This window comes from Ornithorhynchus anatinus, chromosome 13 (assembly GCF_004115215.2).
Source record: "Ornithorhynchus anatinus isolate Pmale09 chromosome 13, mOrnAna1.pri.v4, whole genome shotgun sequence".
NCBI lineage: Eukaryota > Metazoa > Chordata > Mammalia > Monotremata > Ornithorhynchidae > Ornithorhynchus > Ornithorhynchus anatinus.
The window spans coordinates 11,504,411-11,520,658 of record NC_041740.1 but is presented as its reverse complement, the minus strand read 5'-3'; positions in this window follow the sequence as shown (position 1 = coordinate 11,520,658).

Here is a 16,248-nt window from a genome sequence, read left to right as displayed (position 1 = left end):
ATAAACGTTTAAACGCAGAAACGTTTAAATGCAAATGTGGTTGAATGCTCTAATTTGCACACAGACTTCCGTTGCATCCTGTTAGAAGTTTGAAAATAGACCTCTCTTCTTTGCCATATCAAAGTCCGATTCTTTGAAACTTTACATTAAAATGGATATTTCTCTGATTCCTACTTTATAACCACCTCACCAACCCCCAGCATAAATATTTATTTGCTTTGTTCTCTGGTCGATGCTTCAGGATAATTTGAGGGCAAGTGCTACCCTGCTATTACATAGTGTTGGAATGACTCAGAAAAGGGTATATTAGAATTCATATGAAAAGGTTACCTCTCATTTATCTGGCCAAAAAAAAGGAGCATCTAATTTTAACTAGTGCACTCTGGTGCCTGTTTCGATAGGTTCCTGGTATACGACCAACTTTTCCAGAGTTGAAATACTCCCATGTAATTGGAATCTCAGATCGCATAGTTTGCCTCCATAGACAAAGCTAATAAAAAGAATCTGGACACAAATTAACAGCAGCATGTAGACTTACGAGCAAATTGCTCTCACCCACATACTGAACATTGTTCATTTGCGAAATTAAAAGGAAAAGTGTTGAAAGGCCCCATAATGGAAAGGAGGAATTCAAAAATCATAACAAAACCCGCCAATGTCCTGCATAGTTATCTGGATCTGGTCAAGAGGAAATATCCTAAGCAAAGAAGAATTGCCACAAGTTATCACAATTCACCACATGAAAGGCTTTAAATGCATGTAAAGTAATCAGCTACCAGCTGTGTTTGCCTTTCCTATCTCTACTGACCAACTATTAATCTTTTGATTGGCTCTCTGCCCAAGTTAAACACATATTGCTTATTTGGTAGTGAAATACTAGTTTGGGGATAATCAGACCCAAATTATGTGACTATAATTTCTTTCTGTTTAAATTATACAAGTTTCACACATATCCATTTCACTGAGTTAGGAAGATGGCCTCTCCCTTCCTAGAAGAACTCTGTAGGCCAATGCGATATTTGACCGTTAGTGACTTCTGAATTCAGCTTTGCATATTCTATCTTGACTATTGCTTCTGTTGGAGTGTCGCTGTATGGAATAGCCTCTTTGGTGGGTACCCAGACGATATTTGCTAGCGTTTACTGGTGCCAACTCAGTAGAAATTTCTATCGATCACTCCGTCAGGGATATTCCTTCATTACGTACTCGGTATAGAACAACTTTCTGAGTGCTTTGGAGAACTCTGTCAGTAGGGAAAACAGGCCCAATCCCTGCCCTCGTGAAGTTTACAGTCTGGTTCACAGTCTTGCACTCTACTGTGTGGAAACAAAGGGAGGAGAGAAGAGAATTTCTTCTTCAAGCAAAGACCTGAAAAACGCGTCTATTCAGCCAGGCTAGACAAGGCAGAAATCTCTCTCCGCTGAAAAATGGAGCTCCACGTATTGGCAGAACACCTACCCTTACCCTGTTGTCTTTCAGGTCCTTCCTCGGAATTCTTCAGATGTTCCAAATTCCAGATAAAGCCCTCCAGACTCCAGGAGCCTTTAAACCTTTATTTGGAGAGGCCACGCAATTTAATTGCTGCAGATTTCTAGGAAGCGTGGCCAGCTTTTGCCCAAAGAATAACGAGTAATAATGGGTCATTGTCTCAGGCCTGGAAGTTTCTGGATTTTAGGATGATGTTTCCATTTAATTCAAGAATATAATGGGGATTTGGCCATCCAGCTTAACGAGATGCTTAATGGAAATTGGTTAGTCAAGCCATGTTCCAGAGCCTGAGGCTACTGGTTGAAGTAACTCGTGGCAGAGGAAGAGGAATATCATGACAAGAAGAAGGGAAAGGAAAAGAGAGAAACAGACTCTGGGAAACTCTAGCTAATATAATAATAATTATGGTATTTGTTAAGCGCTTACTATGTGCCAGACACCCTACTAAGCGCTGATGGAGAAAGGTTTTGCTACTTATATGCAGGCATATTTTTATCGTACTTCATCATTCTGGAATGCGAGGCAACCTGGTTTTCACTGCCACTTAAAGGACAAATTTGAATCGGTGCCCTTAGAACCAGGTTTTTAATAGAAGCACCCCATGAGAGCTTATTAATTTTTTTTTTTAATGGTTACTTCCTGGAAGCATTTTACAGCAAACGTGGTAATATTTAATATTAAATACTTACGATACCAGTTTTAAAGACAACACAAGCCGAGTTTCTCAGGGCCATCGTTAAATGATGAGACCTAGTCCCACCAAATTATGGAAGGCCGGGAGCCCTGGAGACACCGTCCTTTCAGGAGACAGTAAGATGAGTTGTCCTTCCACGGGAATAATAATGATGATTGTGGAATTGCTAAAGCAGCCTACTGTTTTTCGAGCACTGGTAATCATCTAGGATGCAGTTCCTGACCCCAGGGGGCTCACGGTCTTAGAACGAGGAAGAAGAAGAATTCAGAGAAGCAGCGTGGCTCAGTGGAAGAAGCCCGGGCTTGAGAGTCAGAGGTCATGGGCTCAAATGCCGGCTCCACTGCATTTCAGCTGTGTGACTGTGGGCAAATCACTTAACTTCTCTGAGCCTCAGTGACCTCATCTGTAAAATGGGGATGGAGACTGTGAGCCTCACGTAGGACAACCTGACTACCCCGTATCTACCCCGGCGCTTAGAACGGTGCTCTGCACGTGGTAAGCGCTTAACAAATACCAACATTATTAAGAATTCTATCCCATCTTACAGATGAAGAAACTGAGGTTCAGAGAAGTTAAGTGACTTACCCAGGGTCACACAATAGCCAAGTGACGGAACTGGGATTAGAACCCAGATTCTCTGATTCCCAGGTCCATCCCCTGGGCTGTGCTGCTTCTTGATTGGAATTTTGCCATTTGCTCTTACCTCCGAAGGTGTCAAATGATTCGTTCAATCAGTCATTCAAGAGTATTTATTCAGCGCTTGCTGTGTGCAGCGGAGCGTAGTAAGCACTTGGGAACGAACAATACAACAATAAACAGGGAAAATCCCTGCCCCAAATAAGCTCACAGTCTTGTGGGGGGGGAGACAGACATCAATACAAAAGAAGAAAATTATCGATATGTACGTAAGTGCTGTGGGGCTGGGAGCAACCGGAGAAGAGCAGAGGGAGCAAGTAAGGGCGAAGCAGAAGGCAGTGGGAGATGATGACTCGGTGCTCTTTTTACATCAGAGAAGATCTGCATAAAGCACATTGATTTAAGAAAAATAAAAAAATAGAGTAAATGACACGTCTACTGACTCTATGGTATTGTATTCTCCCAAGCCCTTGAAACACTGTCCTACCCAGTTAAGCATTCAATAAATAGCATTGACCACGTTCCCGATGATAGATGATATTTGCTCTGTGGGGAATTCATCTTTTGTTGCAGTTTTTTATTTTATTTTCCCCCCTAATTCTAAGATAACCTGATAAGGTATCCTCCAACACTGAATTTTCTGTGTTAGATATTCATGTTTCGGCCTATTACATTTCACCTGGCCCGGCTTCCTATTCTGTAGCTGCCCACAAAGAGATGCGCTGTAATTCAAGTACTAACACAGTGTTCTTTTATTATGATGCGGGTGGTTGATTTACCTGTGACTGGGTTAAGTAGGATCTTGACTTCCTTTGAGCTGGGCTTCCAGTAGTGAATGATGGTGTTTTCTCTACCTTACTAAAGATCGAAGATGCTGATGAGTCCAGAGCCCAGAAGAATTTTGGACACTTAATTTCCATAACTGTGAATAAGCAGAGAAGAGAGTTAGCGACATAGACCTTCTAATAATAATAATTGCGATACTTGTGAAGCACTTACTGTGTGCCAGGCACTGGACTGAACACTGGGGTGGATACAAATTTGTCAGATTGGACCCAGTCCCTGTGCCACGTGGGGCTCCCAGTCTCAATCCCCTTTTTACAGATAAGATAACCGAGGCACAGAGAAGCAAAGGGACTTGGCCAAGGTCCCCCAGCAGACGGGTGGCGGAGCCGGGATTAGGAAGCTTGACCTTCTGAGTCCCGGACCCGTGCTCTTGCCGATGTCACTGTTTTTTGTTGTACTCTACTTTCCCAAGTGTCTAGTCCAATGCTCTGCACACAGTAAGCGCTCAATAAATACGATTGGATGAATGAAAGTGCGTGTTTGGGGAAGGAGGTTGCCCTGATGTAACGGATTGATGGAAATGCATTTCTTTCTTCTCAGTACTGGCTTTCTATTTCATTCTTGAAAATAATCACAGGGCGTTAAATTTTTATAACTTCGGGATTCTTTCAATCCGATTAGATTATTTTTTTCTCATGGAGATTATGACTGGATCTCATTCTTTTTATTCTCTTGGAGGATTTTGGCCTCCCTGGGCCCATCGTTTCCATTTTGAAGAGTCACCAATCAGTCAACGGCGGCCTACGGCCACAGTCGATTGCAGTGAATGGAAGTCAGACGTATCAGTCAACAGCAATTATCGAATGTTTTCATGCTTTTTAGGTGCTGAAGGGGATGCTGGAGGTGAGGGAGATATAGGAGAGTCTGGAAATAAGTGCTATCAGGGTGGGGGCAGGCGGAGAAGGATTCAAGCGCATGGAAGGGTTCTGCAACAGATCGGTATGTTTTACACTATGACCTGTTAATCAGGTGAAATCCTTCGAGAACATCCGATGAACTTGCTTTTTTCATCAACTCCCAATCGGTTGTCTTCATAGTTCAAATTACTGAGTTGCCCGAATTGGCAACAAGGGGTTGGTGCCGGGAAAGATGGAGGCGGGACTCTCCGTGAGACGTCAGAGGAAGGGATTCAGGCCGTCTGTACCGCTTCCCTCCGCGTCCGGCTTGCGGGCAGCCCTGTAGTGAGCTGAAGGTGGGGTGGGTGGGTGGAAGAAGGGCAGGCATGGCAGAAATCTCTTCCCCTGATTTCGATTAGGAAGTAATGAAAAGGAAGCTGGCCTCCTTTTGATCGGGTCTTTCCCATCTCTCCTGGGTCGCTTCCCCTGGAGCAGACCCCCTTCGTGTGGTCGGGGGGGGGGGGGGACGGATTTTCAAGTACGTGGTTTCGCCTGCTAAGGTTGCAGAGGTGAGGAGCGGGTTGGTGCGGGGGGAGGCGATGCGCATGGTAGGCTAAAAGGCCTAGAGGAGCAGCGTGGCCTAGTAGATAGAGCACGAGCCTGGAAGTCAGAGGGTCATGGGTTCTAATCCTGGCCCTGCCATTTGTCTCCTGTGACCTTGGGCAAGTCGCTTAACTTCTCTGGGCCTCGGTTACCTCATCTGGAAAATGGGGATTGAGACTGGAAGCCCCATAAGGGAGAGGAACCGGGTCCAACCCGATCTGCTAGTATCCACCTCAGCGCTTAGTACAGCACCGGGCAGACAGTAAGCGCTTAACAAATACCACAACTACTATTATTATTATTATTCCCTCATCATCTATAAAGTGGCAATTAAGACTGTGAGCCCTATGTGGGACAGGGACTATGAACAACCTGATTATTTTGTATCTACCCCAGGGCTTAGAGCAGTGTCTGGCACATAGTAGGTGCTTACCAAATACCATTATCATCGTGATTATTATTAAGACCTGTTCCCTGAGCCAGTCCTTGGCTGGTCCACTGAAGCCATCCCATTCATTCATTCATTTGTATTTATTAAGCGCTTACTGTGTGCAGAGCATTGTACTAAGCACTTGGAAAATACAAATCAGCAACAGAGACAATCGCTACCCAGCAACGGGCTCATAGTCTAGAAGGTTGGAGACAGACAACGAAACAAAGCAAATAGACAGGAATCGGTAGCATCAATATAAATAAATAGAATTAGAGATCTATACATATTAATAAAAGAAATAGAATAATAAATATGTACAAATATGCACAAGTGCTGTGGGGCGGGGAGGGGGTAGAGCAGAGGGAGGGAGTCGGGGCGATAGGGGGTGAGGGGGCAGAGAGAGAGGGGGGCTTAATCTGGGAAGGCCTCCCATAGGAGGTGAGCTTTATGCACCATGGCTTGCTTAAAATACTCCATTCATCCTTAGTATTTCTGACAGTGATACAATTAGATATCTTAAAAAGTGAAGAGTGATTAAGAGTAGAAAGCTAAATGTATCGGAAGATAGCCGGCCCCATCTTATTTTAGAAGAAACATCTCTTGGCAAACAGGCATAATCCTAGCTTTATCCTTTCTCGAAGGACCCGGAGCTGTGAGCCACCAACTATAAACAGAACCCTATGCTAAACATTACCTCAGTTCATCAGACCTATTTGACTCAGGGCGGGGATAGAGAAGAAGATGAAAATTTGACCGGATAATAATCGCCATTCACGATGGCAAGGCCTTGGCGCTAGGGCGGAATCGATTTATTTCATTTTTAAAAGATTTCATTAAATTTACCGTCCTACTCCTAGTGGGGCTGAGCCAACGTTGGTGGCTGAACTGCTCAGAAATTGGGAAGAGCCGGGATTAGAACCCATGACCTTCTGACTCCCAGGCCCGTGCTCTAGCCATTGTCATTCTGCACAATTCTGCATTCCCAACCCGGGAATGATTTAGAGTTGGATTCTCAGTCTTGGGACATAGTCAAGCCTTTTCCTTTTGTGACCTCTATCTGTGGAACTTGACCTACTAATTCTGTATTTATTTTTGCTGTTTTTAAGACCGAAGTTTCATCTACCCTTCGGTTTTTTTCACAGTCCTTTGAAGCGACATGTCTTTCATTGCTGGCGTCAGAATGTTTACCGTTTCTCTGGCCTATCGAATTACAACAGTTCAATTCTGTGTTCTTGCCAACGTACGTCGGCCACCTCATTTCTCCAAAGCAACTCTATGACCGAAACAGCCGCTTAAGTGTGCATGGGACGAGTATAGCTTTTGAGGGGGTTTGTTCAAAATATCTGTTTTGACCTGACCGCACAGACCAAAACAAATCGTTGGTGCTGAGGGTTTGCGGGGATCGCACTGTGCAAACAGCAGTACCGGCTGGAGGCTTCATACTTCGGTCCTGTCGCGGGACCCGCTCCTTGAACCTCGACGGCAGCACAAACGAACGAATTACATTTATTTCTGAGTTCTCATGCCTCACTTTTGGATTTCATATCACCTCCAGGCCCGCCGCCGGTTCGGTTAAATATCTAGCTCCTCTCTCACCCCAGTTTCCTTCTCCTCCTCTTCCCTCTGCCAGCTTTACTTTCCGGTCGCCTTTAGTTGAGGCACAGCAGCTGCCGGGAGTTTGCAAAATGGTGTCCCAGATGTGGAAAAAAACTTTATTAATATCAAGAAAGCGGTGGTCATTATTGCAAATTCTTAGCAGATAAGCGATTACCCTCTTCTTTGTTTCATGAGGTCACTAGGGAACTGCTTCGCCCGGACACTGAATTCTCTGGTTTACACGTAAACTTGTCCTCCAGTCCGGAGTCTCTCCTGAGGACTGTCTTGCTAATTAGGGAACCTGAGGTGGGGTCTTGATCTAATCATTGGCTACACCTGAGGAAGAGACGAGCTCCCTTGAGAACCAGTGAGAATCGGGAAGCTTTTTGGTCTAATCATTGGCTACACCTGAGGAAGGGACTGACTCGTGGTAACCCGTGAGAATCAGTCAGACTATTGGTCGAATCAACGGCTCAAACTGAGGGAGTTTCACAGGGGAGGAGATGTACGGTTTAAACGCTTCAAACAAATGGAGCATCTACCCTACTCTTCTTGCTGCCTGGAAGAGGTAAGTAGAAATAAATACCACTGTATGTGGCTTTTTAGTTTTGCAGCTGAAGGCACAAACGGCTCCATTAATGGGGACCCTTCTCGGCCTCGCTTGTTCTAAATCATGAATTCACCTCGCCCTGTTCCTCCACGGCATTCAGCAGCAAGGGGCTATTCCCCGTTCATTCACCCCGAAGGTATGTTGTGCCCTTTACGTCCGGAAACCGAACTTCACTTTTAACCAACCTTCTCCAATGTGGGGTGAATGTAAATTCTTACGAGGAGATTAGAGAGTTTCCTTAAGATCGAGCTTGCGGGATCGCTGTGTGTGTGTGTGAATCATATAGGTGAATTCACTGTGAGATTCCAGCACAGTTCCGTGCCGTTTGCGAGTTCGGGCGAAGGTTTGGCAGAGCAATTAATTCACGTAGGTGGTCCGTCGACTAGTATCTAGTACAGCTATGGCTCGTATTGGAATCCTAGTTAATCCCCTTTGATCAATTGAATTTACTGAGTTTATTCATTCGGTCAAGCTTACTGTGTGCCGAGCACTGTACTAAACGCTTGGGAGGTACGATTCAGCAATGGAGACGGTCCCTGCCCACACTGGGTTTAGAGTCTAGAAGCGGGGAGACGGACATTAAAACAAGTAAACAGGCAACAATAGCCTCATTATAAATAAATAGAATTATAGATGCATCCATATCAAAACAAGTCAACAGGCATTAATATAGAGTTATAGATATGTACAGATATGCCCAAGGGCTGTGGGGTGGAGAGGGGAGGTAGAGCAGAGGGAGCGAGTCGGGGCGATGGGGAGGGGGAGCCGAGGAAAACGGGGGCTTAGTCTGGGAGGGCCTCTTGGAGGAGGTGAGCGTTCAGTACTTGCTGTGTGCAGAGCATCATACTAAGCGCTTGGGCGAGTGCAGTACAGCACAGTTGGTTGTCACGTTCCTTGCCCATAAGGAGCTGACAGTCTAGAGAAGCAGCGTGGCTCAGTGGAAAGAGCCCGGGCTTGGTCGTGGGTTCTAATCCCGGCTCCGCCACGTGTCAGCTGTGTGACTTCGGGCAAGTCACTTCATTCATTCATTCAATAGTATTTATTGAGCGCTACCTATGTGCAGAGCACTGTACTAAGCGCTTGGAATGTACAAATCGGCCACGGATAGAGACAGTCCCTGCCCACTGACGGGCTTACAGTCTAATCGGGGGAGACGGACAGACAAAAACAATAGCAATAAATAGAATCAAGGGGGCGTACATCTCATTAAAACCATAGCGATAAATAGAATCAAGGTGATGTACATCTCATTAACAAAATAAATAAGGTAATAAAAAATATATACAATTGAGTGGACGAGCACAGTGCTGAGGGGAGGGGAAGGGAGAGGGGGAGGAGCAGAGGGAAAGGCCGGGGAAAAGGCGGCTTAGCTGAGGGGAGGTGAAGGGGCGGGTAGAGGGGCAGCAGAGGGAGCAGAGGGAAAAGGGGAAGCTCAGTCTGGGAAGGCCTCTTGGAGGAGGTGAGCTCTCAGTAGGGCTTTGAAGAGGGGAAGAGAATTACTTCACTTCTCTGTGCCTCAGTTACCTCATCTGCCAAAAGGGGATCGAGACTGAGCCCCACGTGGGACAACCTGATCACCTTGTATCTCCCCAGCGCTGGGAACGGTGCTTCGGGCATGGTAAGCGCTTAACAAATACCGTCATCATTAGAGGGGTGAGACGGACAGGGATGCAGATGAATTATGGGTGTGTGCATAAGTCCCGGTAGCTACCTCACGTATGATCGTATCAGGTATTTTCAAGCTCAGGCCCGCAAACCTCGCTCTAAATCTGGCTGCAATAAGGAGACCTCTGAGTGAAGTAGAGTACCTGACTCCCTCTCTCTTTCCACAAACGACTCTGGGATCTGTGGCCTCCCTTCCTTTGGTCACACCACATTTATGCATTTGAACACTTATATTGTTTTTCATATTTATACAGTCAGCACCGATGGCTTGGCTTGAATTATGGAGGCTAGCCAGACCTCTAGCTTGGCTCTTTCGGGACTTTATCCACTGGCTTTAACTTCTGGCTTGCCCAGCCCGGTTCCAACTGCCCACTGGGCACTGGGATCTCAGAAATGCTTCCAAGCTCTCTATTTCCCTTGGCCTGGTTTCCCTGAGTATATCTGGGGCCGCCTCCTTTTTCATTTTCTCTCGACACTCTTGGCCTCGTAGAAACCCCTGACCGTGTAATGGGAAGTGTCGAGTAACCTATTGTGAGAACTCTCCATTGCGTTATTTATCTCGAGATGGCATTTCATATTTTTCCCATAAAAATGACTAATGTATCACACATAATTAGGGTATTATGTTTCTTAACCCGAGCCCTCGTTCTGGGCGACGGGCAAGCTGTCAAAATAGAATGGCGGGTTTCTTGACGAGAAGTCCCCTCTTCTCCGGATCCTTCATTAAAGAAGCGGCCGACGTTACCTTTTCGGATGCCGAAGAGAGAACGAGAAAGCCGCGTCTGTGTGCGTGTTTGAGAGAGATCTGCGTCCGTACCGCCTGGCACCTTGTCACGGAATCTCATTTTTAGCCACCGCGGGCGGGGCCTGGCTAGAATCCTTCTCTGTGGCCACCTACCGTGCGCCCCGGTTAGCCGTCGGCTCAAGCCCAACGACCACTGGGGTAGGGAAAAATCGAGAGTTCCGTAGATTCGGAGGTGTCCGTTGAGCGCTTACCGTTTCCGTAGCTTTAATCCCCATTTTAGAGATGATGTGACTGGGGCACAGGGAGGTTGAGTAACTTGCCCAGGGTCACACAGTACACAGGATTAGAACCCAGCTCCTTCTGACTCCCAAGTCCGTGCTCTCTCCGCTAGACCGTGCTGCCTTCTTCACGCACACGTATTCAATACGTAACCTTGAGCAGATTTTATCTAGGTTTACTATTTTGACTCGTGTTGAGGTTTTTTTCCCCTGGAGACTCAAGGTAAGCTTACTGTGGGCTGGGAAGATTTCTACCAATCCTGTTATTTTGTTTACTCTCCCAAGTGCCCCGGAGAGTGCTCCGCATAACCGTGTGAGCCCGACGTTGGGTAGGGATCGTCTCTATCTGTTGCCAAATTGTACTTTCCAAGCGTTTAGTACCGTGCTCTGCACACAGTAAGCACTCGATAAATACGACCGAATGAATAAGCGTTGAGTAAATCTGAGTGATTGAGGTGAGGCTCTAGTGTGAGCCTCGTAAAGCCCTATTGTTTGTTTCCATAGGCACCTGCATCTATTCCTATTGTTTTGTTGATTTATTGGCATTTTTTAAAAAATGATGTTCTTTCCTTGTTTCACTGTTGTCTGAACCCTCTCCCTCCCCAACCCCAACTGAACCTGGGATCAGTTTTTACCTCTGAATTAAAGCTTTGCCTTTCCCCAGCACTTCGCAGTTACTAAGGATTTAATAGATCTAGTAAATATTTATCTGCGTCCACCTGCTGTTATGGAATACAGAAAGTTAGGCAAAACCGAGTAGGGCTTAATGGTGAGAGTGGTTTTCTTTGCGGTTCCTTTTTGCTTTTTGAATATATAGGAAGTAGTGTAGATTTGCCTTCAGGGGTGGTAATTTCTGGGTGAGGTCTGAAAGACAGAATCTACTGCTAAATCAAGGTCAGCGCTCTAAAGTGGGTCCGTGAAAAGTGAGTCGTTGGTAGGTGAAAGAGCGTTTACAGGTCCACAATGATATTTGAGTGCTTACTCTGTCCAGAGCGACGTTTTAAGCCCTTGTGTTAACATGTTACAGATCTGGAACTATCTGTGCTAAATAGACTTGCCAATATCTAAAGCTAAATGGAAATGAACTTTAATTACTGTCTCCAGATCAGTTCAAATGCTTCGGATGTTGAGGAGGAGAGGCAGGGCACCTTAAGCCAAGTTAACTTTGTATCGGTATCCGGAAGCGAGAGAACAGTGTTAGAGATACCGGCTTTAAAATTCAACGTACCCTGGCAATAAAATATAGAAGAGCATTGTAATCCGTCTATTAATGGCATTCATCGAGGCCTTACTGTGTGCAGAGCACTGTGCTAAGCACTTGGTCCAACAGATTCGGCAGCCACGTTTCCTTCCCTCAGTGAGCTTTCAGTCTATCCTGAAGGATGGCTGTATTTAAGTCCTCCATTTCACCGGGGTGCAAGTTTTCCTACCTCCTGGTCCAAGCGGGTTAGGGAGTAGACGACGCTAAACATGAAATAGATAAACAATGCTAATCTCAGCCACAAATGGAAAACTGCAAAAAGAAAAAAGCACCAGCGTGAGAACGGCGGACTGTAAGATTCCCCACTTGATTTATTTTAAGAAATTGGTTATAGAAGTACTAGTTAACATTCCACCATCTCTCTTTAAAATTCCATTTTTTCAAGGAGGTTTGGGTAATTCAAGTTAAATTTACATGGGCTGGAATGCCCTGGGTTGGGATGAAAGGAAAATTCCTTTTCTGGATCCATCTTCTGGGAATTCCTCTTCAATCACTTTTCATGCAGTCTGATCCATCCAGTCTCAACATTTTTTTTTTTTTTTTGGAAAAATGTTTTTAAAAAGGGGAATCAAGTTAAATCATCGTATTTCTTTATAGAGAATCGGTTTCTCTTCTAGTTGGAGGAGGAAGGACAAGGAGAAAAACAACAGAGGAAGTTTAACCGTATGACAATCTAAGCAGCCATTAGGAAAGCTGCGGAAGTGACATTAGACCAGTTCGCAGAAGAAAAGGCCAAGGAATACGGACCAGGAATGGATTAGAAAAGTAACATCTCTCCAGGAGATGCCACTGGACTGGTTTAACAGGCCACCCGATAACCTAATGGCAACGAAAACTGATAAAAGGAAAGGACCAGCTAAAATGGTGACCGGAAAGAAGGCCTGGAATCAAATGAACACAAGATGGCCAGCCTTTGTTTTTGCCCATTTTTGTAAAGGTTGAAATGGAAAAATCACAAACAGCTGACGAGGGAAGTTAGAAAGCCAACCTAGAAAAGGGAAGAAACATCTGAGTGCATCCCATGTTTGAAAATCTTATTTACGTCCACGGACCCTGGCAGCCTGAGCTGGACTAGGTATAAAAGGAACTGGCTGAAATGGTTATAGGAACATGAGTAGTTCTTTTTGAAAAACTTGTGAGGGTGGGAGAAGTCCCTGAGGATTGGAAAAGAGCAAATAAGTGCAGTAGTGTTGATAGGCAAATGCATATGTCTGTATACATCTAGGCATATGTATATGTAATTTATGTTAGTGAATGTTTCTCCTTAAGACTTGAGGGCGGGGATCGTATCTACTAACGTTGCCGTGTTCTCTCCCCGTGCTTTGTTAGAGGGCTGTGCACAGAAAAAGTGATCAATAAGTACAACTGGTCGATTGCTTTTTGGGTGGTGTAGTCGTTCTCTGGATTGGAGGCAAGGAACTCTACCAACTTACCTCCTTTCTGGTCTCCTTGCCTCCAACCTCTCCCATCTCTGTACTACAAACTCCTTTACGGAGCCTCTTCCCGAAGCATCAGCGAGCCGACGTTTCTCCGCTCCTCGAAATCTTCCAGTGGCCCCCTGCAAACCTCTGAATGCCCCGCATACCTCCGTGCCGTCCGCGTACCGAGCCAAAATTGACGTTGAGTCTCCGCCAACTCACTCCATTTTGCATATCTGCTCTCTCCTGCCGCTCCCTAAACTCCTCTCAGACTATCTTTCTGTTCGTACCTTGCTCTCAGCTTCTCCCTTCCATTCTTCTTTTTAGCTTGGAACGCCCCCCCCTCCCCACCCCACTAAATCCTGCAGACCACAACCCAGCCCATATTCGAAACTCTCCGGAAAACCCCCTCCGGCGCCATCCCCATCCCCATCAATTCCCATCATCCCAAGCCCTATAAATCGGTAATCCCTCTCACTTGTGTGCTTACTTTTACTCATCTTCAGCACTTAGCATTTCTGTTTATTTATCTGTACACCGATGCAAGTATTAATGGATTAGTCAGAATGAATCGTCTGCCTCTCCCGTTGAGGCATGCGTCGTTTGGAGGCTGGGGATGTGTTGATGTTTGAGTTGTACTTCCCAAGCTTGGAAGAGTGTGTAGCCTGATGGAAAGACTACAGGCGTGGGAGTCAGAGGACCTGGGTTCTAATCCTGGCTCTGCCACCTGCCTGTTGTGTGACCTTGGGTGCCTAGCTTAAATGCTCTCAGTCTCAGTTTCCTCATCTGGAAAATGGGGTTAAATATCTGTTCTCCCTCCCATTTAGACGGTGAGCCCCATGTTGGACAGGGACTTAGGTCTGATCTGATTATCATGTATGTACCCCAGCGTTTAGGTCGGTGTTTGGCACATTATTATTAATAATGATAATGTCGGTATTTGTTAAGCGCTTACTATGTGCAGAGCACTGTTCTAAGCTCTGGGGGAGGTATAGGATAATCAGGTTGTCCCACGTGAGGCTCACAGTTAATCCCCCTCTTACAGAGGAGGAAACTGAGGCGCAGAGAAGTTAAGTGACTTGCCCACAGTCACCCAGCTGACAAGTGGCAGAGCCGGGATTCGAACCCATGACCTCCGACTCCCAAGCCCGGGCTCTTTCCACTGAGCCACGCTGCTTCATTACTATTACAAGTTGCAGTGCATTGCAATCAATCAGTGGTATTCACTGGGTGTTTACTGGGTGCAAAGCACTGTATTAACCACTCAGGAGAGTGAAATAACATTATTAAACACAATTCCTGCTCTCTAGGAGATTACGATTTTGTGGAGGCATATTTTAAAATAAATTCCCGCTAGGGGAAGCAGAAAATCAATGGGATTTACAGTGCCAACTGTGTGCAGAGCTTTGTACTAAATGCTTGGGAAAGTATAATACGACCGTCTTGGTAAATACGTTCCCTGATCACGGCGATCTTACAGTCCAGAGAAGCAGCGTGGCTCAGTGGAAAGAGCCCGGGCTTTGGAGTCAGAGGTCGTGGGTTCGAATCCCGGCTCTGCCACTTGTCAGCTGGGTGACTGTGGGCAAGTCACTTCACTTCTCTGGGCCTCAGTTACCTCATCTGTTAAGTGGGGATTAAGACTGTGAGCCCCACGTGGGACAACCTGATTCCCCTGTGTCTACCCCAGCGCGTAGAACAGTGCTCTGCACATAGCAAGCGCTTAACAAATAACATTATTAGTACTATCGTTTAAGGATTATGTACATAAATGCGGTAGGGGTGGGATGAATATCAAGTGATTAGAGGGCATGAAACCAAGCGTATCGATGCTGTAAAAGGGAGGAAGGATAGGTGAGAGACAAGTTGAGGAAAATAATAATAATTATAATAATGTTGGTAGTTGTTAAGCGCTTACTATATGCCAAACACTGTTCTAAGTGTGGGGCTGGGGGGAGGTGGGCTACAGGGTAATGAGGCTGTCCCACGTGGGGCTCACAGTCTTCGCCCCCATTTTAGAGTTGAGGGAACTTTAGGCCCAGAGAATGATAATACTAATAATGTTGGTATTTGTTAAGCGCTTACTATGTGCTGAGCACCGTTCTAAGCGCTGGGGGAGGTACAGGGGAATCAGGTTGTCCCACGTGAGGCTCCCAGTCTTAATCCCCATTTTCCAGATGAGGTCACTGAGGCACAGTGAAGTGACTTGCCCAAAGTCACACAGCTGACAAGTGGCGGAGCCGAGAGTAGGACCCACGACCTCCGACTCCCAAGCCCGGGCTCTTTCCACTGAGCCACGCTGCTTCTCTAATGCCAAGGATGCATCTTGAGAGTCCTCAGTATGACTAGTACTACTCTCAAATCCTAGTGCAACACTATTTTATTAAGTTGGCCTCTAGGAAGCTTATTCTCATTTACACAAATACCTTTAGCAATAACGTTTGAAGTTAAAAGTAAGGACAAGTGGCATCGATTCCCAGAGCACATTCACTCACCAGTCACCCTTTTAAATTGGCTTCTTTAGGCACGGCCCCTGCTTGGCAATAGTGCATTTTTAAGGAATTAATTTCATATGCAAGAAGATCACTTCAAGTGGAAAGCGAACAAAAGCATTTTTAAAAAAGACAACAGTCGAAGGAGAAAGCCATTATAATGCAAGCTGTGGAAAAATATCAAAGCCAAGTTCTGTGATTCCAACCAAAGGAAATTATGCGCAGTGGCCCAACTTTTGTCCTTGAAGTGGCTGGCTTCCTGGGTGAGGGCATAAAAACAAGCCCATTAAACTTTTCTCCCCTGCTAACTCCCTGCTTCTCTCTGAATCGCATGAAGTAAAATTGAAAGCAGAGCAAATGTTAGTGCAAATTATAAGGGGGGGGGGGGGCGTCTCCCAGGTACTTAGTTTAGATCAGAATTCCACATTATTCTCATCACCTTGAGCTTTAGCTTAGGTTCACTTCGGTTTCTCTAAGCGTTGACGATCTCGAGCTTCCTTTCGGTGACCCGGCGTTTGTTTTTCAGGCTAAGACGTAGGATATTGGTTTCTTCATGTATTACACCCTCTTGGCCAGGGCTTTGATCTTTTTCCTGATCTACCACATCTGGGTATGACAGTGAATAAGAAGGGCACATGGAAAGTTGAAAG